This window comes from Oryx dammah, unplaced genomic scaffold (assembly GCF_014754425.2).
Source record: "Oryx dammah isolate SB20612 unplaced genomic scaffold, SCBI_Odam_1.1 HiC_scaffold_19, whole genome shotgun sequence".
Taxonomy (NCBI): Eukaryota; Metazoa; Chordata; class Mammalia; order Artiodactyla; family Bovidae; genus Oryx; species Oryx dammah.
The window spans coordinates 82,918,156-82,944,721 of record NW_024070203.1 but is presented as its reverse complement, the minus strand read 5'-3'; the positions used below and the strand labels follow the sequence as shown (position 1 = coordinate 82,944,721).

The following is a 26,566-nucleotide window of genomic DNA, read 5'->3' as shown; positions in this document are numbered from 1 at the left end:
TAGAAGAAAACATAATATGCTCTTTAATGTTAGGCTCAGCAATATTTTTTTGGATATGCCTCACCAGGCATGGGAAATAGAAGCAAAAATAAACAAATAGGACTACATTAAATAAGAAATGTATTTCTTCAGCTCCTGCACAACTGAAGAAACTATGCAAAATGAAAGTGCTGCCCACTGAATGAGAGAAGATATTTGCAAATGACAGATCTGATACAGGGTCAATATTCAAAATATAACAAGGATGCATAAAACTCAGCTTTTCAAAAAAAAAACAAAATACAAAATGCACAGAAGACTTGAATAGACATTTTTCCAATGACATACAGATGGCCAACAGCCACATTAAAAGATGCTCAAAATCATTAATCATCAGGGAAATGAGATATTACTTCACACTTGTCAGACCGGTTATGATCAAAAAGACAAAAATTAACAAGGGTTGGCAAGAATGTAGAGAAAAAGGAACATAGGGAACTGTTGGTGAGAATGTAAGTTGGTATAGCCATTACGAAAACAGAATGGAGGTTCCTAAAAAAATTACAAATAGAATTACTATATAATCTATTAATTCTATTTACTGGTATTTTTCTGAAGAGAATAAACACTAATTCAAAAAGACACTGCACCACAGAAAAAGCAAAGGAATTCCAGAAAAACATCTCCTTCTACTTCACTGACTATGCTAAAGGCTTTGACTATGTGGATCACAACAAACTATGGAAAATTTTTCAAGATATGGGAATTCTAGATCACCTTCAGTTCAGTTCAGTTCAGTCGCTCAGTCGTGTCCGACTCTTTGCAACCCCATGAATCACAGCACGCCAGGCCTCACTGTCCATCACCAACTCCCGGAGTTCACTCAGACTCACGTCCATCAAGTCAGTGATGCCATCCAGCCATCTCATCATCTGTCATCCTCTTCTCCTCCTGCCCCCAATCCCTCCCAGCATCAAAGTCTTTTCCAATGAGTCAGCTCTTCACATGAGGTGGCCAAAGTACTGGAGTTTCAGCATCATTCCTTCCAAAGAAATCCCAGGGTTGATCTCCTTCAGAATGGACTGGTTGGATCTCCTTGCAGTCCAAGGGATTCTCAAGAGTCTTCTCCAACACCACAGTTCAAAAGCATCCATTCTTCGGTGCTCAGCCTTCTTCACAGTCCAACTCTCACATCCATACATGACTACTGGAAAAACCATAGCCTTGACTAGACGGACCTTTGTTGGCAAAGTAATGTCTCTGCTTTTGAATATGCTATCTAGGTTGGTCATAACTTTTCTTCCAAGGAGTAAGCGCCTTTTAATTTCATGGCTGCAATCACCATCTGCAGTGATTTTGGAGCCCCCAAAAATAAAGTCTGACACTGTTTCCCCATCTATTTGCCATGAAGTGATGGGACCAGATGCCATGATCTTCGTTTTCTGAATGTTGAGCTTTAAGCCAACTTACTTGTCTGCTAGGAAACCTATATGCAGGTCAGGAAGCAACAGTTAGAACCAGACATGGAACAATAAACTGGTTTAAAATTGGGAAAGAGTAGGTAAAGGCTATATATTGTTATCCTGCTTATTTACTTATATGCAGTGTACATCATGCAAAATGTCATGCTGGATGACTCATAAGTTGCAACTAAGATTGCTGGGAGAAATATCAACAACCTCACATATGCAGATGATACCACTCTAAGTGCAGAAAGTGAAGGAAAAAAAGCCTCTTGATGAGGGTGAAAGAGGAGAGTGAAAAGGCTGGCTTAGAACTCAACATTCAAAAAATGAAGATCATGGCATGTGGTCCCATGACTTCATGGCAAATAGGTGGGAAAAAAGTAGAAATAGTGACAGATTTTATTTTCTTGGGCTCCAAAATCACTGTGGACAGTAACTGCAGCCATGTAATTAAAAGGCACTTGCTCCTTGGAAGAAAAGCAACGACAAACCTAGACAGCATATTAAAAAGTAGAGACATTACTTTGCTGACAAAGTAATGTGTAGTCAAGGCTATAGTTTTTCCAGTATTGTGCTGGAGAAGACTCTTGAGAGTCCCTTGGACAGCAAGTAGATCAAACCAGTCACTCCTAAAGGAAATCAGTCCAGACTATTCACTGGAAGGACTGCTACTGAAGCTCAAGCTCCAATACTTTGGCCACCTGATGCAAAGAACTAACTCATGGGAAAAGATTCTGATGCCGTGAAAGACTGAGGGTAGGAGAAGAAGGGGGCGGCAGAGGATGAGATGGTTGGATTGGCATCACTGACTCAACAGATGTATTTGAGCAAACTCTGGGAGAGAGTGAATGACAGGGAAGCCTGGCATGCTGCAGTTCATAGAACTGCAAAGAGTCAAACACGACTTATAGACTGAACAACAAGAAGGATAGCTATACCAAAAGACAGACAATAAGGAGTATTGATGTGGATGTGGACAAACTAGAACCTTCACCTATTGCTGGTAGGAAGGCAGAATGGTGCAGCCATTTTGGAAAGCAGGTTGGCAGCTCCTCATAGTCTGAACATAAAGGCCACATGACCTAGAAATTCCATTTCCAGGTAAACATGGGACAGAAGTGAAAATATGGGCATATAAAAATGTGTACACAAATGTAAATAGAGGCATTATCCCTATAGCCAGAAAGTGAAAACAATCCATGATGAATAGGTAAACAAAATGTGGTATAACCATACAATTCAATATTAATTCAACATAAAAAGAAGTGATGAAATATTGATCCATGGTACATGGATGAACTTTTGCCAAGTGAAAGAAGTCATTTACAAAAAGTCCAATTATGCATCATTCCTGTTTGTTCTCTTTATATATAATATTCAGAATGAGAAAATCTACCAGAGAAGGGAATGGCACCCCACTCCAGGACTCTTGCCTGGAAAATCCCATGGACGGAGGAGCCTGGTGGGCTGCAGTCCATGGGATCACAGAGAGTTGACACAACTGAACGACTTCCTTTTCACTGTTCACTTTCATGCACTGGAGAAGGAAATGGCTACCCACTCCAGTGTTCTTGCCTGGAGAATCCCAGGGATGGGGAGCCTGGTGGGCTGCCCTCAATGGGGTCACACAGAGTCGGACACGACTGAAGTGACTTAGCAGTGGCAGCAGCAGCATAGGGACAGAAAATAGACTGATAATTGATTACTTAGGCTGGTAGCTCAGCTGGTAAAGAATCCGCCTGCAATGCAGGAGACCCCAGTTCAATTCCTGGATAGGGAAGATCCTCTGGAGAAGGGATAGGCTACCCACTCATGGATTTTGGGGCTTCCCTGGTGACTCAGCTGGTAAAGAATCTGCCTGCAATGCGTTAGACCTGGATTCAACCCCTGGGTTGGGAAGATACCTTGGAGAAGGGAACAGCTACCCACTCCCGTAGTCTGGCCTGGAGAATTCCATAGACTATACAGTCCATGGGGTCACAAAGAGTCAAACATGACTGAGCGACTTTCACTTTCACTTTTCATAGCTGAGGGTGACAGCAGAAGAAATAGGGAATGACTAATAAAGGGTATTCAAAAGCAGAGACATTACTTTGCTGACTAAGGTCCGTCTAGTCAAGGCTATGGTTTTTCCAGTAGTCATGTATGGATGTGAGAGTTGGATTGTGAAGAAGGCTGAGCGCCAGAGAATTGATGCTTTTGAACTGTGCTGCTGGAGAAGACTCTTGAGAGTCTCTTGGACTGCAAGGAGATCCAACCAGTCCATTCTGAAGGAGATCAGCCCTGGGATTTCTTTGGAAGGAATGATGCTAAAGCTGAAACTCCAGTACTTTGGCCACCTCATGCGAAGAGTTGACTCACTGGAAAAGACTCCGATGCTGGGAGGGATTGAGGGCAGGAGGAGAAGGGGACAACAGAGGATGAGATGGCTGGATGGCATCACAGACTCGATGGACGTGAATCTGAATGAACTCCGGGAGTTGGTGATGGACAGGGAGGCCTGGCGTGCTGCGATTCATGGGGTCGCAAAGAGTCGGACATGACTGAGCAGCTGAACTGAATAAAGGATACTTTTTGAGGTGACAAATATATTCTAAAATTAGATAGTGATGATCACACACCTCACTCTGAATATGCTAAAACCACTGAATGGTACACTTTAAAATCATAAATTTTATGACTGTGAATTATATCTCAATGAAGCTGTTATTAAAGGAATCATAATAATATAGATATGTAGTCTTTACCTAAAATGCTTGGCCAGATGTGTCTTGGAGACTACAGAAAGTAACTATGTCTCATAGCTACTATAATTATATAACATGTATGGGGGCAGCATAGCAATACTTCACAGCAAAATCTTATCAATATTGACACTGACTAAAAAAATAAGTACTATATAAGTCGTCCCTGTCACTTCAAGGCTGGTTTCCATCAAATGAATTTGTGAAAATCTTGGGAAAAATAATTTTTCAAAACTTTGGATTTTGAAAATGTGAATAATGGGTGTTGAACCTTTATAATGATGATGATTAATATTAGTAATAATAAAAATATCAGCAGTTTCCATTTATTGTGTTAAGCATGTCACATACATTATCAGAAATTCTCATATTCCTGTGGGATAAATACAATAAAACCCAACTGGAAAACTAGGTTTTCTAATTATTAAGTGAGTTTTTCAAGCATGCACAGTTAACAGGGAAAAGGTAGAAAATTGAATTCAAATCTATCTCATCAAAGAACTCACTCACTTTCCTTTACAAGCAAGAGCTGTGTTCAGATCATTTATCTGAGATATAGATTTTACATCTGTAAAATGGAGAAAAGACATTGGGGGATTGTTTGTATATCTCCCTCAAGGAAGAACTGTTATAAATAGAATATAAATGGTTATATCTCAAGGCAACTTATGCCACATGAAATTACAAGTCACAACATTGGAGAATTTTAGGGAGGGCTATATTTGAAAAATTTAAGAACCAAAATCTAAATATTATTAATACTAATCTGATCATGTGTCTCTACAGTTCAAACATCTGAAATGGATCCTCGTTGCCCACAAGATGAAGACAGTTTTGCATGACATATACTAGGCTTCTTAGCCTGTGCTGCTGCTGCTGCTAAGTCGCTTCAGTCTGTCCGACCCTGTGCGACCCCATAGACGGCAGCCCACCAGGCTCGCTAGCAGGTCTTTATTGTTTCAACTTCAGCAACTGTTTTTCCAAATTCTGTTCCAGCTACAGAATTTCTGTCAGTCACACGACCCTACTGACAGCCTAGTGGCTTTATACATCTTATTCTCCATGTTACCTTAGCGCCAGCCTCATTCACCTTGAATTTGCAGGCACCCTTCAAAACTGCGTTTCAATGCCACTTCCTCTGAAATAATTCACCTACGCTTGCCACAAATATAGGCTGATTAAATGATTGATACATAACCAACTTATTAAATGTAGTATGTGCTTACCTCTAAAAGCACGTACAATTTTGGCATACCATAGCAAAGCATTCATTTTTTCTTCTTACAGCAGTATTAACTGACTTTTGTCTTTGGAAGTGATATTCGAAATCTTTACATGAATTTTGTTTCATTTAAAGCATGAAATGAAAAAGAGAAAATCTAGATTATTAAATATACAGAATAATATATACTTGGTTTTAACCTCAGTCCATATAAGACCAAAGAGATGCTACAGTAAGTAGCATATTGAAGGGCAATAGCTGAGTAAATTTGGGTACTGTAGACTGAAATCAAAGTCTCAGTCTTATACACCAAAGTTCATATACATAGTTTAGATTAGGAGTTGCAAAGTTTCTCTGTAAAAGGTCAGATCAAAAATACTTTAGGCTCTTCAGGTGAAGAGGCAAAATCAAATTATAACAATTTTGTCAGTGTGATTTGTAGTGCTCTGAGGAGCAATGCAAAGCAAGGAGAGCACCATATTTACATCATTGTTGCAAATACTCAAAACTGCTGTTTTAATGCAAAAGCAGCTATAGACAATATGTAAACAAATGAGTGTAACTGTGTTTCAATAAAACTTTATTTATAATCAATAAGATTAGAAATTCATATTCTTTTCACCTTGTAAAAATTATTGTTTCAATTTTTTCTCAACCATTTAAAACACAAAAAATATTTTTGGTTCCTGAGTTCTATAAAAACAAGCCAGATGTGGGTGGGCCTGGGTCACAATTTGCTGGATGTATTTTTTAATTTATTCATACTCTTGAATTACCAGGTTTCATCTCTGGCATAAATAAATCAGAAGATCACATGCTTTATCTAAATCTAGATTATTGTTGCTGAATAAATTTTTACATTATATATCTTCTCATACAGTTTTTTTCATTTAAATTTTTAATTAGACTTAATTATTTAAAGCCACTCTATATCCTAAAAATCTATGTTTTGATTTTTAATATACCATTGCTTTTGCATTTTAATTGTATCATCTTATTATTATCTTTTTTCCTCCAGAAGTAAAAAGTATATAGTTTAGAGGTTTTATATACTTAAGAATGGTTTTCTGTTGCTGAGTGTGAACAAAACAAATTGCATGGAATTTTGTTTTTAACTCTAAAAATATTTCTCTGTTGTCATCTAGTATTTAAAACTACTGAAAAAAAATCTGCAACCATATTAAGTTTGGCTTCCTGATAATAACACCTTACCTTCTCCTCTCTCCTTCTATATATAGGAAGGATTTTTTTTCCTTTATCATTATGAGTTGAAAAACTGTTGCAATTGTGTCTCTGAGTTGTCATATCTTATATAAGAAATATCCATTCTGTGTCTATTGATCTTTTTTAGCTCAGAAAATTTTATTTCCTGCTATCTCTGTTTATTGAAAATTCAGGCTCCAAATGAAGAAAGTAGATCATTCAGGTATGACCTAAATCAAAACTCTTATGAATATACCAAAACTCTTATGAATAGATTCAAGGGACTAGATCTGGTAGACAGAATGCCTGAAGAAATATGAACAGAGATTCGTAACACTGTACAGGAAGGGGATACTAAAACCATCCCCAAGAAAAAGAAATGCAAGAAGGCAAAGTGGTTCTCTGAGGAGGACTTACAAGTAGCTAAGAGGAGAAGTAAAAGGCAAAGGAGAAAGGGAAAGATATAACCAACTGAATAGAGTCCCAAAGAACAGCAAAGAGAGATAAGAAAGTCTTAAGTGAACAATGCAGAGAAACAGAGGGAAACAATAGAATGGGAAAGACTAAAGATCTCTTTAAGGAAATTGGGGATACCAAGAGAACATTTCATGCAAAGATGGGCACAATAAGGGACAAAAATGGCAAGGACCTAACAGAAACAGAAGGGATTAACAAAAGGTGGCAAGAATACAAAGAACTGTACAAAAAAGCTCCTAATGACCAGATAACCATGATGGTGTGGTCACTCACCTAGAGCTAGACATCCTGGAGTGTGAAATCAAGTGAGCCTTAAGAAGTATTACTATGAACAAAGCTAATGGAGGTGATGAAATTCCAGCTGAGCTATTTCAAATCCTAAAAGATGATGCTGTTAACATGCTGCACTCATTATGCCAGTAAATTTGGAAAACTCAACAGTGGCGTCAGGACTGGAAAAGGTCAGTTTTCATTCCAATCTCAAGAAAGGCAATGCCAAAAATGTTCATATTACTATACAACTGCACACATTTCACATACCATTGAGATTATGCTCAAAATCCTTCAAGCTAGGCTTCAGCAGTACATGAACCAACTTACAGATGTACAAGCTGGATTTAGAAAAGGAAGAGGAACCAGAGATCAAATTGCCAACATATGCTGGATCATAGAAAAAACAAGGCAATTTCAGAAAAACATCTACTTCTGTTTCATTGACAATGTTAAAACCTTTAACTGTGTGAATCACAACAAACTGTGGAATATTCTTAATGAGATGGCAATACCAGACCACCTTACCTGCCTCTAGAGAAACCTGTATGCAAGACAAGAAGCAAAAGTCAGAACTGAACATGGAATGACGAACTGGTTCCAAACTGGGAAAGAGTACATCAAAGCTGCATACTGTCACCCTGCTTATTTAACTTATATGCAGAGCACAGCATGTGAATGCTGGACTAGAAGAAGCACAAGCTGGAATCAAGATTGCTGAGAGAAATATCAACAACCTCAGATATGTAGATGATACTACTTTAATGGCAGAAAGTAAAGAGAAACTAAAGAGCTTCTTGATGAAAGTCAAAGAGTGGAAAAGGTGGCTTAAAACTCAATTCAAAAAACAAAGATCATGGCATCCAGTCCTACAACTTCATGACAAATAGTTGGAGGAAAAGTAGAAATAGTAAAAAGTTTTATTTACTTAGACTCAAAAATCAATGTGGATGGTGACTGCAGCCACAAAACTAAAAGACACTTGCTCCTTGGAAGACTAGTTATGACAAACCTAGAGAACGTATTAAAAAGCAGAGACATCATTTTGTTAACAAAGGTCCATATAGTCAAAGCTACAGTTTTTCTAGTACTCATGTATGGATGTGACAGTTGGACCATAAAGGAAGCTGAGCACTGAAGAATTGATGTTTTCAAACTCTGGTGCTGGAGAAGCCTCTTGTGAATCCCTTGGACAGCAAGGAGATCAAACTAGTCAATCCAAAAGAAAATCAACGCTGAATTTTCACTGGAAGGACTGAAGCTGAAGTTCCAATACTTTGGCCACCTGATGCGAAGAGCTCACTTATTGGAAAAGACCCTGATGCTGGGAAAGATTGAAGGCAAGAGGAGAAGAGGGCAACAGATGATAAGATGATTGGATGGCATTACTTACTAAGTGGACATGAGTTTAAGCAAACTCCAGGAGATAGAGAAGGACAGGGAAACCTGGCGTGCTGCAGTTCAAGGGGTCACAAAGAGTCAGACGTGATTTAGCAACTGAAAAACAGCAACAACAACAATCTCTTCATTACATTTTTCTGAATTGTTCTGTTCTCTTCTTTAGGAACAATTATCAGAAATTCCAAGTGTTCATATAATGGACTTCATTCTTTTTTTCTCCAAACAGTTTTTTTTTTTTCATGCATTCAGTATTTTAGCTAAGATAACTTTTCCCACACATTCAATTTTCTATAGTAACATCAGTTCTACTCTTTACTGCCTCAAATATGGACTTATTTAGTATGTTATTGTGGTAGGCAGGATAATGTTCCCCCTCAAAGATGTCCAAGTTCTAATTTTTAGAACTTTCGAATGTGTTACCTTATACTGCAAAAGGAACTTTGCAGATGTGATTCAATGAATAACCTCCTGGACTATCCAACTGAGTCTCTAAATGTTTTCAGTTATCCTAGTTGTGGTCATAAGTGTATTTGACTACAGAAGAATAGTCAGAGAGATGTAATGTTGCTGGCTCTGAAGATGGAGGAACCATCTTCATAAATCAATGAATGTGTGCAGCCTCCAGAAGATGGAAAAGGCAAGGAAACATCTCTCCCACAGGCCCCTGAAAAGAAAAAATTCTTGCCCATACACTGATTGTAGTTCAGTAAAACCTGTATCAGACTTCTGAAGTATAGAATTATAACATCCTGAATTTGTGGTAGTTTGTTACATCAGGAATATAAAACTAATACAATTCTCACATTTTTTTTCAGTTTTTTCATCCTCTTTTTGTTCTACCTTTTCTTCTTTCCACCGTCACTTAATCATGGCTCTTTTTACATAGAGTTCTCTTCTCTATGTGTTAGATATCAAAGAATTCTATAAAATGTTCTTCCTTACCTTAAAAATTCTTCTCAGATTTTCACAGGTACGACTATGAGTATTCTGCCAATTTCCTTTTTCTTGGCTTTGTGGGATTTTTTTTTCTATCATTGTTTTTTAACACTGCAAAACTAAAAAGTAAGCTATGGTGATTTAGTCACTAAGTCATGTCCCACTCTTGTGACCTGCCAGGCTCCTCTGTCCATGGGATTCTCCAGGCAAGAATACTGGAGTGGGTTGCCATTTCCTTCTCCATGGGATCTCCCCAACCCAGGAATCAAACCCAGGTCTCCTGCATTGCAAGCAGATTCTTTATCAACTGAGCTACAAGGGAATTAGTAAAAAGTTAGCTAAGAAGCCGTCTTTTCTTTTTCATGAAAATATATACCTACTCACTCTATTGTTGCAAAGATACTTAACACTTGAACCATATAAGAAAGGATTAAATGTACATAAGTGTGACCAAAACTTAGCACTTAAGAGTCTATGATTCTTTTATGTTCAGTAAGGATATATTTAGTCTTAAGAATATCAAATATAATTAAATATATATCACTATTTTCCACTAATATAATTTTAGTCATTCTGAGAGAATACCAAAAAATAACCATATTCTAAGCAGTATCTTTAAGACCTTCACACTTAGAGTCAAATCTATTGATATCAAAAACATGGTACATACTCAACAGATGAATGGATAAAGAAGATGTGGTATGTAAATATAAAAGCCTCCCAGGTGGCACGTGGTACAGAATCTGCCTGCCAGTGGAGGAGATGCAAGAGGTATTGGTTTGACTCCTGGATCGAAAGATCCCCTGAAGTAGGAAATGGCAACCTGCTCCAGTATCCGTGCCTGGAAAATTCCATGGACAGAGCAGCCTGGGGGACTACAGCCCGTGGGGCTGCAGAGATGTGGTGTGCAAGTATATATATAAAACAGAATACTATTTAGCCATAAAAAGAATAAAATCTTTCCATTTGCAATAATACAAATGGGCCTAGAAGGTATTATTCTCAGTGAAATAAGACAAAGACAAATACTGTATATTATCACTTATATGTGGAATCTAAAAAATAAAACGAATGAAAATAACAAATCAGAAACAGACTCACATAGAACAAATTACTGGTTATCAGTGGGGAGATTGGAAGAGAGCAGGGGTACAACAGGGGTAGGGTACTAAGTGGCATAAACTACTATGTATAAAATAAACATCCCATAGGATATACCATAGAGCATAGGAAATATACCTAATATTCTATAATAAATTTAAATGGGGTATAATCTACAAAAATTCTGAATCACTATGTTGTATGTGTGCTTAGCCACTTAGTTGTGTCCAACTCTTTGTGACCCCATGGACTGTAGCCCACCAGGCTCCTCTGTCCATGGAGTTCTCCAGGCAAGAATACTGGAGTGGGTTGCCATGCTCTCCTCCAGGGAATTGTCCCAACCTAGGGATCAAACCCAGGTCTCCCGCATTGCAGGCAGATTCTTTATTGCCTGAGCTGTCAGGGAAGCCCAAGAATACTAGAGTGGGTAGTCTAGCCCTTCTCCAGGGGATCTTCCTGAACCAGGAATAGAACTGGGATCTCCTGCATTGCAGGCAGATTCTTTACCAGCTGAACTACCACGGAAGCCCAGTAGCTTTTAAAACTGATACAATACTATAAAACTACTACACTTAAATTTTAAAGAAAACAAATAAAAAGAAAGAAAAAATATGGTACACAGGAACAAAGGCTAGCGGTAAATTTGCTCTAGTTTCATGTTTCTTTATGGAGGAACGCCACTGGAATAGTTTGGAGATGATTTTGGCATTGGAGTAGAGGAAGGAAATTTTTTACTGAGCTGGTGGACCTCTACATTATACAATATTCAACATCCTTAAACTTCAAGGTCCTAAAAGTCAGTACCTTTTAAGGATATCCTGATAATAGTTTGAGCAAACTCCAGGAGATAATGAAGGACAGGGGAGCCTGGCTTGATGCAATCCATAGAGTTGCAAAGCTTTAGACACAACTTAGTGACTGAACAAAAACAATTTAACAACATCCCTACATACTTCAAATGGCCCAGAGGTACTATCCAGGATGAAAAACCAGAGGACTAGATTAATAGCCCTGGCCTCAGATCCCACTCTGTATTCACAGGTTCTCACTCAACAAGGAAGTTATTTGATTCAACGCTGAAATGCATTGGTCCATATTATTTCAATGGGTAGAGATAACCTGGAGAAGGCAATGGCAACCCACTCCAGTCCTCTTGCCTGGAAAATCCCATGGACAGAGGAGCCTGGTGGGCTGCATCCATGAGGTCGCTAAGAGTCGGACACAACTGAGCGACTTCACTTTCACTTTTCACTTTCATGCATTGGAGAAGGAAATGGCAACCCACTCCAGTGTTCTTGCCTGGAGAATCCCAGGGACAGGGGAGCCTGGTGGGCTGCCATCTACGGGGTCACACAGAGTCGGACACGACTGTAGCGACTTAGCAGAGAACCTATTACCAACCTGTAAACACTAGAGGTTTATCTTCTTTTTCTCCCCTCTCTGTGCTAGATCATATAGACCAGCAATTCTAAGTGTATCTATCTGTTCTTTAAACTGAAATTTTATCTCACTGGACTAAAGTCTAGGTTTTGAGACAGGGAGTAGAGCTAGAAAGGGGAAGGAAGTACTAGTACTCAGTTTTGGTCTCCCACTGAAAGCAATGCATCCAGTCAGCTCTGTTCTAATGAACTGGGTATTACCAACTCCATCTGTCTGTTTACAAATGCAATAGCTATTATTTACTAAGCCCCTAAAACATTATCTAATTCCATTAGAACTGTCTCTGTAATCAATTTATCTTTATACTAGTTTTTCTACTATAAATGACGTGAGTTAACAAAATAATAGTCAAATACTAAACAGTTTGAATAAAATTGTAAGTGCTAAAGAACAATACTCGTGTTTATTACAAAACATACATATTTTCCTTTTTCATCGTTTTCCCTATCTAATGATAGTATCTACTACTGATGCCCACTTTTACTAACAAAGTTAGATTAAAGGTATATTAGCAAACAAAATATTTCTATTTACTGCCTTCCATTTTAATACAGAAATCAGGAAAAGAGCCAAACCAGAGTCAAATACAGTATTTTTTAGCCATGGGAAATTATGTTATAAAGGTCATTCATTTGAATTAAAGAACTCTAGTAGCATATACTAAAAGTAATGTTTTTATTTGTCAAAAATGGACTTTGATAGAAGAGAAAGTTTGTGTATTTAATGTTTGTCTAAAAAATACAATTTAACATTTCCCCAAACAAGTTGACAATAATTTCTCTTTTCATTTGCTTAAATGTAAGAATATTCTTTGAAAGAATGATCAAATGGCATTAATAAAAAAATTCAATTTACATGGTTTTAAGAGTCAGCTATAATTTATTGATCATTGGCAGTTCATGTTTGTTAAATACTAAAAAAAAAAAAACATTTTTTTTTTAAAGAAGAAGAAAAAGGATTCATTGAAGACCATAAACTAAGGTAAGCTACAGTAAGATGCATTGTGGAAGACATGGAAGAGACCCAACTCTCCTCCCAGTACTTTTGGATATAAATTACTCAAGTCACTCTTTGGAGTGAGGCAAGATGGGAGAGTAATTTTCTTAACACTCAAGAAGTTGATCGAAAACAGATGTTCCTTATCCAACATCCACTTATGTTTCGAATTGTGTCTTTCTCTAAGGGGAGAGTCAGTAGTTTCCCTTGGCTTCTCAAAATGGTATATACCACCAAAAAGGTCATTCATCATTGAATTAGAAAGTAATCTGTCCCAATTTTTTCAGACTATGCATATACTTGAAAAAATCTAGTGATATCAATGGGGGGGAAATGTATGCAGGACATTTCAGGTACTACATAAGAAGAGCTAATACTGAATCAACAACGGAGATTTCATATAGACCAAAAAAAAAAAAAAGGTTAAAAGTGTAATCAATAACAGTTTACAATTAGCTCTCCTTACGTTTTATAACCAAAGGGCACATAAGTATCTCCACTTCCCAAATGAGAGAAGTTATAAAGGTTACTGCCCAATAGCAAATATTTCCTAACAGCTAGATTCCTGATTTTTAGGTCAGTCTTCTTCCTAGTGGTAACAGGCACTACAAGCTTCCTTCTACAGTAAACCTAGCACAAGGAAGTAAAAGCAGACTTTTAGTTTCTTTGTGTTTTCTCTGTGGATTGTTTGCTCTGCTGAATCATTTGGGGCCAGACGATAGGGGCAAAGAAGAGATCTGAATGGTTATCTATGGTTTCTATCTCACAGTTAATCATTAAATGGGGCATTGAAGCCAAAGAGGGCTTCAGTTACTTAGTACCAACCACCCTTCTCCATAAGAGGGTCTGAAAGGGAGATCATACATTATTAGGACCTGTCCAAAAATGACTTGCCTCAACTTCCTGAGAAGCTCAAACAGCAGCAGCAATCAAAAAGACTTCCAGGTGGAAGAAATCACATCTCCTATCTCCCTTGTCCTACTCATCCACAGGGACACCATTACCTTGTGGCTTCAAGCATTCACCAAATCCCAGGAAAAGGCTCATTCCCGCCCCCACCATCCTGGCAAATAAAGCCACCTCAGGCTGCCTGAAACCCTTCTCTGAACGTGTTCTGGTCTGCAGATCCTTGTTCATTTTGGAAGGCGAGGAGCTTAAGTGTGCAGAGTAGTAACATGGGAGAGGGAGGCCTGAGTGGGAGCTCTGTACCCACTACACCGGAGAGCAGGACATTGAAATCAGGGGACGCTAGTTCACTGAGGGCACAACCGGGGCCAGCCCCAAGCCAAGGGTAAGGCCGCGGGGAGGCGGGCCCGAGCCCCGCTTCGCAGGGCTGGGCGGCCAGGACCAGACACGCTGGCAGGGCGGGGCCCGCCGTTCCTTAGCAACCGCGGCAGCCACGCCCACCCGCGAGCCCCGCGCCCGCCGCCCCACCCCCACCGCGAGCGCCCCACGCGCCCGGAAGGCTCCTCACGCCACGACCGTTCCTACGGGGTTTCCTGGGCTCTGGGGTCCTCCACTGCCAAAGACCCCTGCCCGCCCACCTCCGCCCGGTACGCCCAAGTGCGGCTCCCAGGGGTGGACCGAGCGTCCCCTAAATGCACTGAGGGCCCAGTGAGGAACCGCTTTCACCCCCAGACCCCGAGCTTCACGGGCAGGGCCTCCCCAATCCCCTCGCCGCCCCTGCCTGACACACACACACCACACACACCTCAGTTCAGCCAGCGCAAGGGCCGACCAACTACGTGTCCGGCTGGAAATGTTGCTGTCCACGGTCCTGTCACTCAGGGGAGGGGGCGGGACGAGCCTGCCGGACTCCCAGAGGGCGGCACGGGGAAGAGGCGGGCTCGACGGAAGGGGGCGGGAGCAGCTCTAACCTGCGCTCCGATTGGCCAGGCTCTCTGTCTATCCTCTGCTTGAGCCCCCCGACGGAAATGCGCGGGCGATGTGGCCTTTCCTCAACGTTTAACGGGATTCTCAAGCCCTCACTCCCGCCTAGCAAACTGACTCTAGAAATTGAAAATAAGGACTGCCACTTGTTTTTAAATATAAAAAACGGAAATACGTTCTTTTGATTATTGAACTTTTCTCACGTCTCTCACCCACACACATCCCCATCCAAACTCTTTGGCGGACATCCCCGGAGGGAAGGATGAACTGTCTAGGAAAGCAATGTTGTTTGCAGATGCAAGCTTTTAACAGACTAAGAAAGGTGATTCTTGAAACCTAACATTTAAGGTTTGGCGATATGTCCAGATTCGCAGTTTTCACACCTTTCACACATACAAAATGGGAATGAAATATTGTTACTAGCTGTCTTTTCCACAGCGTCTGACGATTGAATGATTTATACCCGACTTAGCAGCAGCAGCAGCAGCAGCAATCCTCACAACACCCAATGAAAGTTTTATCCACAATCTATGGACAAGGAAACCGAGTCGGAAAGTGACATTCATTCAATTGTCATAGTGCCTGCAGTCATTATTTTTATGCTGTGGTAAAATGAGCTTAAATTTCTTTTTTAAAAACATTACGTGACTTCCATTTTAATTTTTGTCTCATTAAAGTATAAGTCACTTTCCTCTAGGCCAGTTCATCAAATCTTTCAAAACAAACAAGTGCATGAAAACCTTGAGAAAGGAATAGCTTACAAAAGAGACAAGTATACACAGACTAACTAGAAAATTCTGTGAGATGTCCCAAGATATCAGGGTCAGGAATTGAGTCTAAAATGCAATTTTATTTTCTGCCCTTCTAAATCCTTTGTTGGTCTCCAGTTCCCCTTCCAGAAATAGCCGTAGAGTTAAATGGAATTATCTTAATAGTCTTAACCAGATTTGCATGTGTGCAGGTTTAAAATAGGAGAAGGCAATGGCACCCCACTCCAGTACTCTTGCCTGGAAAATCCCATAGCTGGAGAAGCCTGGAAGGCTGAAGTCCATGGAGTCGCTGAGGGTAAGACACGACTGAGTGAGTTCACTTTCACTTTTCACTTTCATGCATTGGAGAAGGAAATGGCAACCCACTCCAGTGTTCTTGCCTGGAAAATCCCAGGGACGGGGGAACCTGGTGGGCTGCCGTCTATGGAGTTGCACAGAGTCGGACACGACTGAAGCGACTTAGCAGCAGCAGCTTTAAAACAGTAAAATCCTTTTTCTATATTATATCATAGAATCATATATACTTATATTATACCAATACCCAGAAGTGTTTATCTTGTCAGATATGGTAGTAAGAAATAAAATAAAAACAAACAAAAACAATGCCTTTGGATAAGTGTGTTGAGAGTCAATTAAAATGGCCATCATACTATGATAAAACTGTTGGAGTAAAGGAAACACATTCCAGTTACAAAGGATTTTATCCTCTTAACGTACTAAATTTCCAAATTCTTCTGAAAGTTTGCTAGTTATGAACCATTCTGTATGAAAGTGTTTTCATTTATATAACTCATGATCTGCATTATGTTACTTTAATAGTATAAAAATATGTGGTTTTACACTAACATGTGTTCTGGTTCTAAATTAATAAGTATATTGTGTAAATAAATACTGTAAGATTTAAATAAAAATGGTGAATTATTTATTTGAATCTTTTTTCAATTGCATATTCAAATCTCAGCAAATAAATATCTGAATATTCTTACCCATTTAAGAGATTCAGTCAGTTAAGTCCCTCAGTCATGTCCCACTCTGTGACTCTGGGGCCTGCAGCATGCCGGGCCTTCCTGTCTAGCACCGATTCCTGGAATTTGCTCAAGCTCATGTCCATCGAGTCAGTGATGCCATCCAACCATCTCATCCTCTGTCATCTCCTTCTCCTTCTGCCTTCAATCTTTCCCAACATCAGGATCTTTTTTAATGAGTCATTTATTCTCATCAGGTGGCTTAAGTATTGGAGCTTCAGCTTCAGCATCAGTCCTTCCAATAAACATTCAGGACTGATCTCCTTTAGGATGGACTGGTTTGATCTCCTTGCAGTCCAAGGGATTCTCAAGAGTCTTCTCCAGAACCACAGTTCAAAAGCATCAATTCTTTGGTGCTCAGCTTTCTTTATAGTCCAACTCTCACCTCTATACGTCACTACTGGAAAAACCATGGCTTTGACTAGATGGACCTTTGTCAGCAAAACAGTGTCACTGCTTTTTAATATCCTGTCTAGATTTGTTATAGCTTTTCTTCCTAGAAGCAAGTGTAGTTTTAGATACCTTTGCAATATTAAGTGTTATCCTTGAACGTACATAGTGCATCTTTTTTATATCTCATTAACCTAAGTTGCGGTGAAGGCAATGGCACCCCACTCCAGTACTCTTGCCTGGAAGATCCCATGGACGGAGAAGCCTGGTGGGCTACAGTCCATGGGGTCCTTAAGAGTCAGACACGATTGAGCGACTTCACTTTCACTTTTCACTTTTATGCTTTGGAGAAGGAAATGGCAACCCACTCCAGTGTTCTTGCCTGGAGAATCCCAGGGACGGGGGACCCTGGGGGACTGCCTGCCCTCTATGGGGTCGCACAGAGTCGGACACGACTGAAGCGACTCAGCAGCAGCAGCAGCCTAAGTTGCACTATAGGTCATGCATATTTTTTATGCATATTTGTTTTTAGGTTTGTTTCTTGGAATACTGTAGTTTTTCTGTTTTATGGATTGCATTTACTATATGCATTATATTTTCTAATTGCTTACTATTAGCTTGTGGGAAAGCTACTGATTTTTGCAAACTGATTATGTATACAGCCATTCAACTTGGTTTAATTTCTTAGCTACTATAAATGTTTGTCTGTTGATTGATTTGAAATTCAGAATCATGTAAAAATAATAATGAACTGTCTTGGAATTTAGAATTATATATAACTGATAAGAGTGGTTTCTCCCTTTCCAGTGTATATACTACTTTATTTTTACTATTCTCTTAGCTAGTGCCTTTGATATGATGTTGAAGAATAACAACAATAAAGAGAATCTTCACCTTGGCATCAATTCTAATTTGAAATATTTCTAAAGTTTCAGCATTATGATATGATGATCACCTTAACTTTACTAAGTTAAGGAGGTTCTAGTCTAGATTTGTTTTGTTAAATATTTTTATCATGAGTGAATATTTGCTTCTATTTAATGTTTATTATTGCCCATTGAAATGAGCAACAGCATTTTACAGTTGTTACAATAGTAGCTATTCTAATGCGGGAATGTGTTTTATCCTAAAGAAACGTTATTGGTCATGATTTTTTTTAAATATACTGCCTAATTTTATTGGTTAATACTTTTTATATTTTCTGTATCTACTTTGGAAGTATAATTGGCATACTGTGGGACATTGCTATCATTGCCCAGTTGGGGAACTGTTTGGTATATTAGGTTAATAAAGCGACTTAGGAAGCTCTTTGTCTTGGGAAACTTTGCAGAAAGTTGGGATGTTGTTTACGTTATAAAGTCTTACCAGAACTCACTAGGGAAAAGCCTGGGACTGATACAACTTCAATTTATTTGAAGGTTAAAGGTTTAATTCAGTTGTTCTACTTTCTCTTGAACACACTTGAAAATTCACAATTTCTCAAAAGCATATACTTTTTTTGTAGGCTTAAAAATTTATTGTCTAATATTGTACATTCTCTTACAATATTTTCAACTTTACTCAACAAATGAATTAACTTGAGTTCCTAATGTGTTCTCCTCCTTTTTCATGACCATAGTTTTCAGATTTGTTTATATTAATCTCTCCAAAAATCTTGTTTTTGGTTCCTGTTGTCTGAGGAGCCCTTACAAATAGCTGAGAAAAGAAAAGATGCAAAAGGCGAAGGAGAAAACGAAAGATACACACAGTTGAATGCAGCGTTCAAAAGAATAGCGAGGAGAGATAAGAAAGCCATCCTCAGTGATCAGTGCAAAGAAAGAGGAAAACAGTAGAATGGGAAAGACTAGAGATCTCTTCACGAAAATTAGAGATACCAAGGGAACATTGCATGCAAAGATGGGCTCGATAAAGAACAGAAATGTAGGGACCTAACAGAAGCAGAAGATATTAAGAAGAGGTAGCAAGAATACACAGAAGAACTGTACAAAAGAAGATCTTCATGACCCAGATAACCACAATGGTGTGATCACTCACCTAGTGCCAGACATACTGGAACGTGAAGCCAAGTGGGCCTTAGGAAGCATCACTACAAACAAAACTAGTGGAGGTGATAGAATTCCAGTTGAGCTATTTCAGATCCTAAAAGATGATGTGGAAAACTCAGGACTGGAAAAGTTCAGTTTTCATTCCAATCCCAAAGAAAGGCAATGCCAAAGAATGCTCAAACTACTACACAGTTGCACTCATCTCACACGCTAGTAAAGTAATGCTCAAAATTCTCCAAGCCAGGCTTCAACAGTATGTGGCCCGTGAACTTCCAGATGTTCAAGCTGGTTTTAGAAAAGGCAGAGGAACCAAAGATCAGATTGCCAATATCCACTGAATCATCAAGAAAGCAAGAGAGTTCCCAAAAAACATCTAATTCTGCTTTATTGACTACCCCAAAGCCTTTGACTGTGTGGATCACAACAAACTGTGGGAAATCCTTCAAGAGATGGGAATACCAGACCACCTGATCAGTCTCCTGAGAAATCTGTATTCAGGTCAAGAAGTAATAGTTAGAACTGGACATTAAACAAGAGACTGGTTCCAAATCAGGAAAAGAGTACATCAGGGCAACATATTGTCACCCTGCTTATTTAACTTACATGCAGGGTACATCATGAGAAACACTAGGTTGGATGAAGCACAAGCTGGTATCAAGATTGCCTGGAGAAATATAAATAACCTCAGATATACAGATAACACCACCCTCATGGCAGAAAGTGAAGAACTAAAGAGCCTCTTAATGAATGTGAAAGAGGAGAGTGAAAAAGTTGGCTTAAAACTCAACATTCAGAAAACTAAGATCATGGCATCTGGTCCCATCACTTCATGGCAGATAGGTGGGGAAACAGTGCAAACAGTGACAGACTTTTTTTCTTGGGCTTCAAAATCACTGCAGATGGTGACTGCACCCATGAAATTAAAAGATGCTTGCTCCTTGGGAGAAAAGTTATGATCAACCTAGACAGCTTTCTAAAAAGCAGAGACATCACTTTGCTGTTAAAGGGCCATCTGGTCAAAGCTATAGTTTCCCCAGTAGTCATGTATGGATGTAAGAGTTGGATCATAAAGAAAGCTGAGGGCCAAAGAATTGATGCTTTTGAACTGTGGTGCTGGAGAAAACTCTTGGAGTCCCTTGGACTGCAAGGAGATCCAACCAGTCCATCCTAAAGGAAATCAGTCCTGAATATTCATTGGAAGGACAGATGGTCAACCTGAAGCTCTAATTCTTTGACCACCTGATGCAAAAAACTGACTCATTTGAAAAGACCCTGATGTTGGGGAAGATTGAAGGCAGAAGAAGAAGGAGATGACAGAGGATGAGATGGTTGGATGGCATCACCAACTCAAAGGACATGAGTCTGAGTAAACTCCGGGAGTTGGTGCTGGACAGGGAGGCCTGGCATGCTGCAGTATATGGGGCTGAAAAGAGTCAGACGTGACTGAGTGACTGAACTTAACAGAACTTACATTACAAGAACTTTTGATCACTCAGTAATGGTTGGAAAGAAAGTCTTCCAAGATTCAATTGACAGAAAATCCTTATTTTAAACACTTCTGTCCTTATTAAATAAGGCTTTATTTAGTAACACTTTGACTATTTGGCTTGACTATATACAACTTAAAAAATAATTATTATTGTCCATTTATTTATCTCTTTTCCTTATTAGATGGTGAGCTTCTTATGGTTAGGGTCCATGTCTTATTGATTTTCACAGTATTTGTCATACGGTAAGCTATAATAATAATAAATAATACATGCTATTGAAAGGAATGAGGGAAGTGGGAAGGGGGATTGCAAGGGCAGGAAAGAAGAGACAACTTGAACAAGATAAAGGAGTTAAAATAGGGTTTTCAGACATGCAAGTTCAATAAAGATTTTACTTCTGTGCATGAATTTGATTTTTAAATTGTGTGTGGTCCATAATATAGAAGTATCTCCCAAAGTACTCAACATATAATAAAACTACAGAATATAAATATGTTGTTAAGCAGATGCTGTCAGTGTTTGTCGGTGCTAATTTTTACATGTCCTTTTGTAACATTATTCATGCAGTTTTCCTATGTGCTTCCCGCCACAAAACAATCCATTTTTCTTAAATAATAATAATCACTAGCAGCCCAACTATAATAAACAACCCTACAATAATGTCAGTATGTGCCCATACAGAGGAAAGAGAAAGGATTACTTCAGAAAACAGATGTCAGCTTCAAGCTTCCAAGGATTTATTATAAACAGAAATGAGTAAAGAACATGAAAAATACTTTGGCAGTGTTATTTGAATACAGAGCTAATGAAAGGCTATATTCACCATCAAATATACGCTAACAGCCAAATTGCCAGAAAATCTACTGTTTCATGAGTGGTCTATGCCAAAACACAGACTACAATTATACATAAAAAATGGTTAAACAAAATGTGGAACAGCAGGATTAACTTTCTACTGGGAAATCTGTTTCAGTATAATTGCACTCTGTTGTGACAAATAGGAAATATATGCAAATAATGAATTAGAAATCAATTATGGATAAATAAATAATGTTACAGAAAAAAAGATATTGTAAGATTAAAATTTGTGAATTAGCCATTATTGTGAAGAACTTTTTTCTTTTTGCTTTTCATTTCAATCAAGTAACAATATATATGTAAGCCCATTATAGCTTACTCTCAAAATTCTTTTAACTTTTTTCATTAAAATTATTTTGCTATATAAACAAAATACTAAGAATAAGTTTTAACATTTTCATTGGAAAAATATAATATTTTTAAAGACACAAGCCATCTAAGAAATGTTTTAAATAAAATAAATGTTTTATGTTTTGCAATTTTGTGAATCTTACTACTTGACTTGTTTGTTTGTTTGAAATTGTTATTGATGTTTTGAGTAACAATCAAGTGATATCATAAAAAATAACTTTATAATTTTTAATCACATATATTTCAAGTATCGAGACTATGTGAGAATACATTGTTTAGAGGACCCTGTTATAATACATAATAGTGTGAGGCGAGATGCTACATTTATTTTAAGAGAGGGGAAAAAAAAAACCTGTATTTCATTTGTTACACTGCTAACTTCACTTTAGGTAATTGCATTCAGCTTTATTATTGCCCAGAGCAATAACTGATTGTTAGTTATTGAAGTCTGAAATGATTTTCTCATTTCCCAGGGGACTCTGTAGAGATTTACATCGTGCACAGCAGTAACTAATAGATATAATCTGGTCATAATGTAGCTATACAATGTGTTATTTACTTGTGGAGAACATAGATGTTCAACATTTTAACATTTCCTCAAGAAGAATGGGATAGTTCATTTGAGATATAAATATTAACTATATACTGCTCTACCAAAAATTGACTAGAAATATTTTGTTAGAATTTATAAAAAGTATGTATATATATGGACATGAAGTAATTCATAAAGAGGTTTTTATCTTTTGTGATTTTTATTTTTATTGAAAGACTTTTGAAAAAGTATATTATTTAAAAAAAGCCTCTCCAAAATTCCAGCATATTTCTAAGAACCCAGCCAAATTATAACATTTAACATATAGTCAAAAAAAAACAATACTGCAAAATAAATATAGTGTGTGGTTATTCTGCAAAAAGATTTTTTATTTTTTAAATGGACTATTTTTCCCATTATATCTTTTTAGTTTTATCATTTTACTAAACCCTCACTCAGAAAGTTAGATAAGCAAAGCTTTCTCAGCTTGCTTTTCATATTAATTTGAGGCCGAATGTTTGAATAAAGGTCTTGGAACCCTAACTAGCAATAACACACACATAAACCCAGAACAGCAGAGAAACATGCAATTTTTTACCAAAATCTTCACTTTCACTGTGCAGAAGACTGCCTTTGTTTGACATGAGGACATTGGTATCTTCTCATTCTTTGCAAGATGTACATGTGATGCAAATTTATTGCATGTGATTCTTGAATAAATAAAATTCTAATGGTAGCATAGTGTAATAGGGGCAAATGTTTTATTAAAGGAGATTTTTGTTTTCTTTTTTTTTCTATCCACTGATATAAATGTTTTATGAAGGTTTCAGAGTATTCCTCCTGGAAACATTATGGAGCCTGTACTTCTCACAAAGCAGGAGAGATTTTTGCATCTTACTCCCATTAACCCTAATGAATGTTACCCACAAAACACCTTATATATCAGAAACAAAACCATCTTTCTTTCCAAATAAAACTTAATAAAATAAAGCAAAACTTCCCTTAGCTATACAAACATATATATATATTCCTCAGAACTTAATTTATTATGTATACTCTACCCTAAAAACATATTAATTCTTTTACTAATTCTGGAAATCCTCACTGAAAACTAGTGATCTTCAAGGCTTCTCAGCAAAGATTTAATAGCATAGAGCTTTAGTGAGGACTCATATTACACAGATTATAAAATATGGTATAAAGTATCATCATAAATAATTTAAACTAGAGTACAGCCATCACAATAAATGAACAAAGTATATTTTTCAAAGCAGTGCCCCTTATTTAAAACAAAATGCTGCCCACTTGCTAATCCAAAAAAGATCAATTTTTTTTTTCACTTTTCTGTGTGCCTTCTGGCATTGATCTCACTGAGAGATTTTAAATCAGGGGATATTTTAATATTCTAAATAGAAATTATTCAGTGTGACATGATAAAAAAGAGAGTATGAGATGCATATTTGGCTTCATTACCAATTTAGCTTTTCTAAACTAGTCTTGGAGAGACAAACCTACCAACAATGGAGAAAAGCATTCTTGTAATTTTAATCTCGCTGAGATGTAACTCAGAGAATTTACAAAATGAACCTTGCAAATATTTCACTTACATAGAGACTCAATCCAGCTTAGAAATACTTTCAAATTCAGGCCTTGTTTCTGAAATGTGAATCCAATCCCTATGATCTGGGCAAGGCAATGGTCTGATGCAGGTTGGGAAAGACTTTCTGAAAGAAGACGTGCCTGAGCTGAGTCCTAAAAGCTAGCGTCAGACCAAAGGCTTAGGGCATGGGAATCGGGGTGAGCTGAGTACAGGCAGGTATGTATGGCAGAATATTCAACAGACACAAAGGCAGAGAGCAGAGAATACTGTGCGTCAAAAACCGAGCAACAGCTCGAGCAATGTCAGAAGGCCACAAAGGAAGGCCGGCCACAGAGGGAAAGGGGGAAAAATTTGTTGCGTTTATATGATACAAAATTATACAGTTATTATAGACAAACTGGCTAAACATAGATTAGCATGAATAAAATTTAATAACAAAATTCAGTGGAAAAGAAACACCCAATTGAATATATATCATATAGTTTTTGCTCTTCTTGTTCAGTCACTCAGTCATGTCTGACTCTTTATGACCCCATGGACTGCTGCACACCACGCTTCCCTGTCCTTCACCATCTCCTGGAACTTGCTCAAACTCATCTCCATTGAGTTGGTGATGCCATCCAGTCATCTCATCCTATATCATCCCCTTCTCCTCTTGCCCTCATCCTTTCCCAGCATCAGGGATTTTCCAATGAGTCAGCTCTTCGCATCAGGTGGCCAAAGTATTGGAGCTTCAGCTTCAGTGTCCATCCTTCCAGTGAATATTCAGGACTGATTTCCTTTAGGATGGACTGGTTGGATCTCCTTGCAGTCCAAGGGACTCTCAAGAGTCTTCTCCAACACCACAGTTCAAAAGCATCAATTCTTCAGTGCTCAGCCTTATTTATGGCCCTACTCTCACATCCATACATGACTACTAGGAAAAGCACAGCTTTGACTAGGTGGACCTTTGTCAGCAAAGAAATGTCTCTGCCTTTTAATATACTGTCTAGGTTTGTCATAGCTTTTCTTCCAAGGACCAAGCATCTTTTAATTTCATGGCTTCCATCACCATCTGCAGTGATTTTGGAGCCCAAGAGAATAAAGTCTGTCACTGTTTCCATTGTTTCCCCATCTATTTGCCATGAAATGATGGGAGCAGATGCCATGATCATAGTTTTCTGAGTGCTGAGTTTTAAGCTAGCTTTTTTACTCTACTCTTTCACCTTCATCAAGAAGCTCTTTTAGTTCCTCTTCACTTTCTGCCATCAGGGTGGTATCATCTAAGGTTATTTATATTTCTCCCGGCAATCTTGATTCCAGCTTGTGTTTCATCCAGCCCAGCATTTCACATGATGTACTCTGCATATAAGTTAAATAAGCACAGTGACAATATACAACCTTGACGCACTCCTCTTTCTATTTGGAACCAGTCTGTTGTTCCACGTCCAGTTCTAACTGTAGCATCTTCACCTACATACAGGTTCCATATAACATGTGGAACATGTGTAAAGTTTAAAACTACATAAATAAATACTCAATTTTTAATGGTTATACACAAATGTAGTTAAAAAACAAAAGACCACAGACCAGAAGAATATGCACTAATATTAGAAAGCTATTACTCTTGGAAGATTGGAAGAGAAATATTATTCAGAGTATTTGAGAGGTCCCAATATTTGACTCTCTCCTTTACTAACCTCAGGATCAATTAACAAAAAAACGATGACAACTGAAGACAAAAATATTGCCTCTATTTTAATGAAGTCTAGGTTGAGGACTGCAGTGTAGAGATACAGAAAAATAGATTTTATAATACTGAAAATAAACTTAGACAAAGCTGTCCACACTGTCACTAGCAGCTTTGGACATAAGTTTATGTATATAAATAGATCATACGTATGTAAATAGATCATTCTTTGAGGGTCAAATCTTGTAGGGTCTTTCTCCATGTAAAATTGTTGTGCTGTGGGAGAGCAATATTGTGATTTTACTGTCTGAAGAGGAGGAGCTGAATGCCCAAACCCTGTTTTTTCTCTCAACATTCACCAAAATAAACAGCCCCTCCTCAGAAAACAGATAAGTGTTTGGAGAGGCCAATATTGCTACGCTAATGACAGTGACCTCTATGTCTAAGGAGACAGCACCAGTAGGCAGTAAGATTTTCTCTCTAGAAGATTTTAAAATAGCTTACAAAGAACACAAGCTTCCCATTTGCAGCAACTGCGATCTGTTTTGCTCCCTGATAAATCCTAAACACCAAGAAGAACTGCTGCCCCACAGCAGGTGCTCAAAAATACTTGCTGAATGAATTAAGACCTTATTTTCTTTAAAAAAAAATGCTCTGAAGAAAGCACCACTGGATGCTAACACTTATTTTTTTTTGATGAAGGGTACATGT

At 38.1% G+C, this 26,566-nt stretch overlaps 1 protein-coding gene across 3 annotated transcripts in view; it reads right to left on the bottom strand.

The window, feature by feature from the left end:
* TRIQK (triple QxxK/R motif containing) overlaps positions 1-15,055 on the bottom strand; it is a 108,068-nt gene extending 93,013 nt beyond the window's left edge. For 2 of the 3 annotated variants that reach the window (XM_040261094.1, XM_040261095.1), the window contains exon 1: positions 14,947-15,031. The gene's annotated coding sequence lies outside the window, so the exon portion shown is untranslated. Of the gene's footprint in view, positions 1-14,946 lie in introns of all 3 variants that reach the window. The other variant, XM_040261093.1, reaches the window with a different exon arrangement.
* Positions 15,056-26,566: the final 11,511 nt, after the last annotated feature.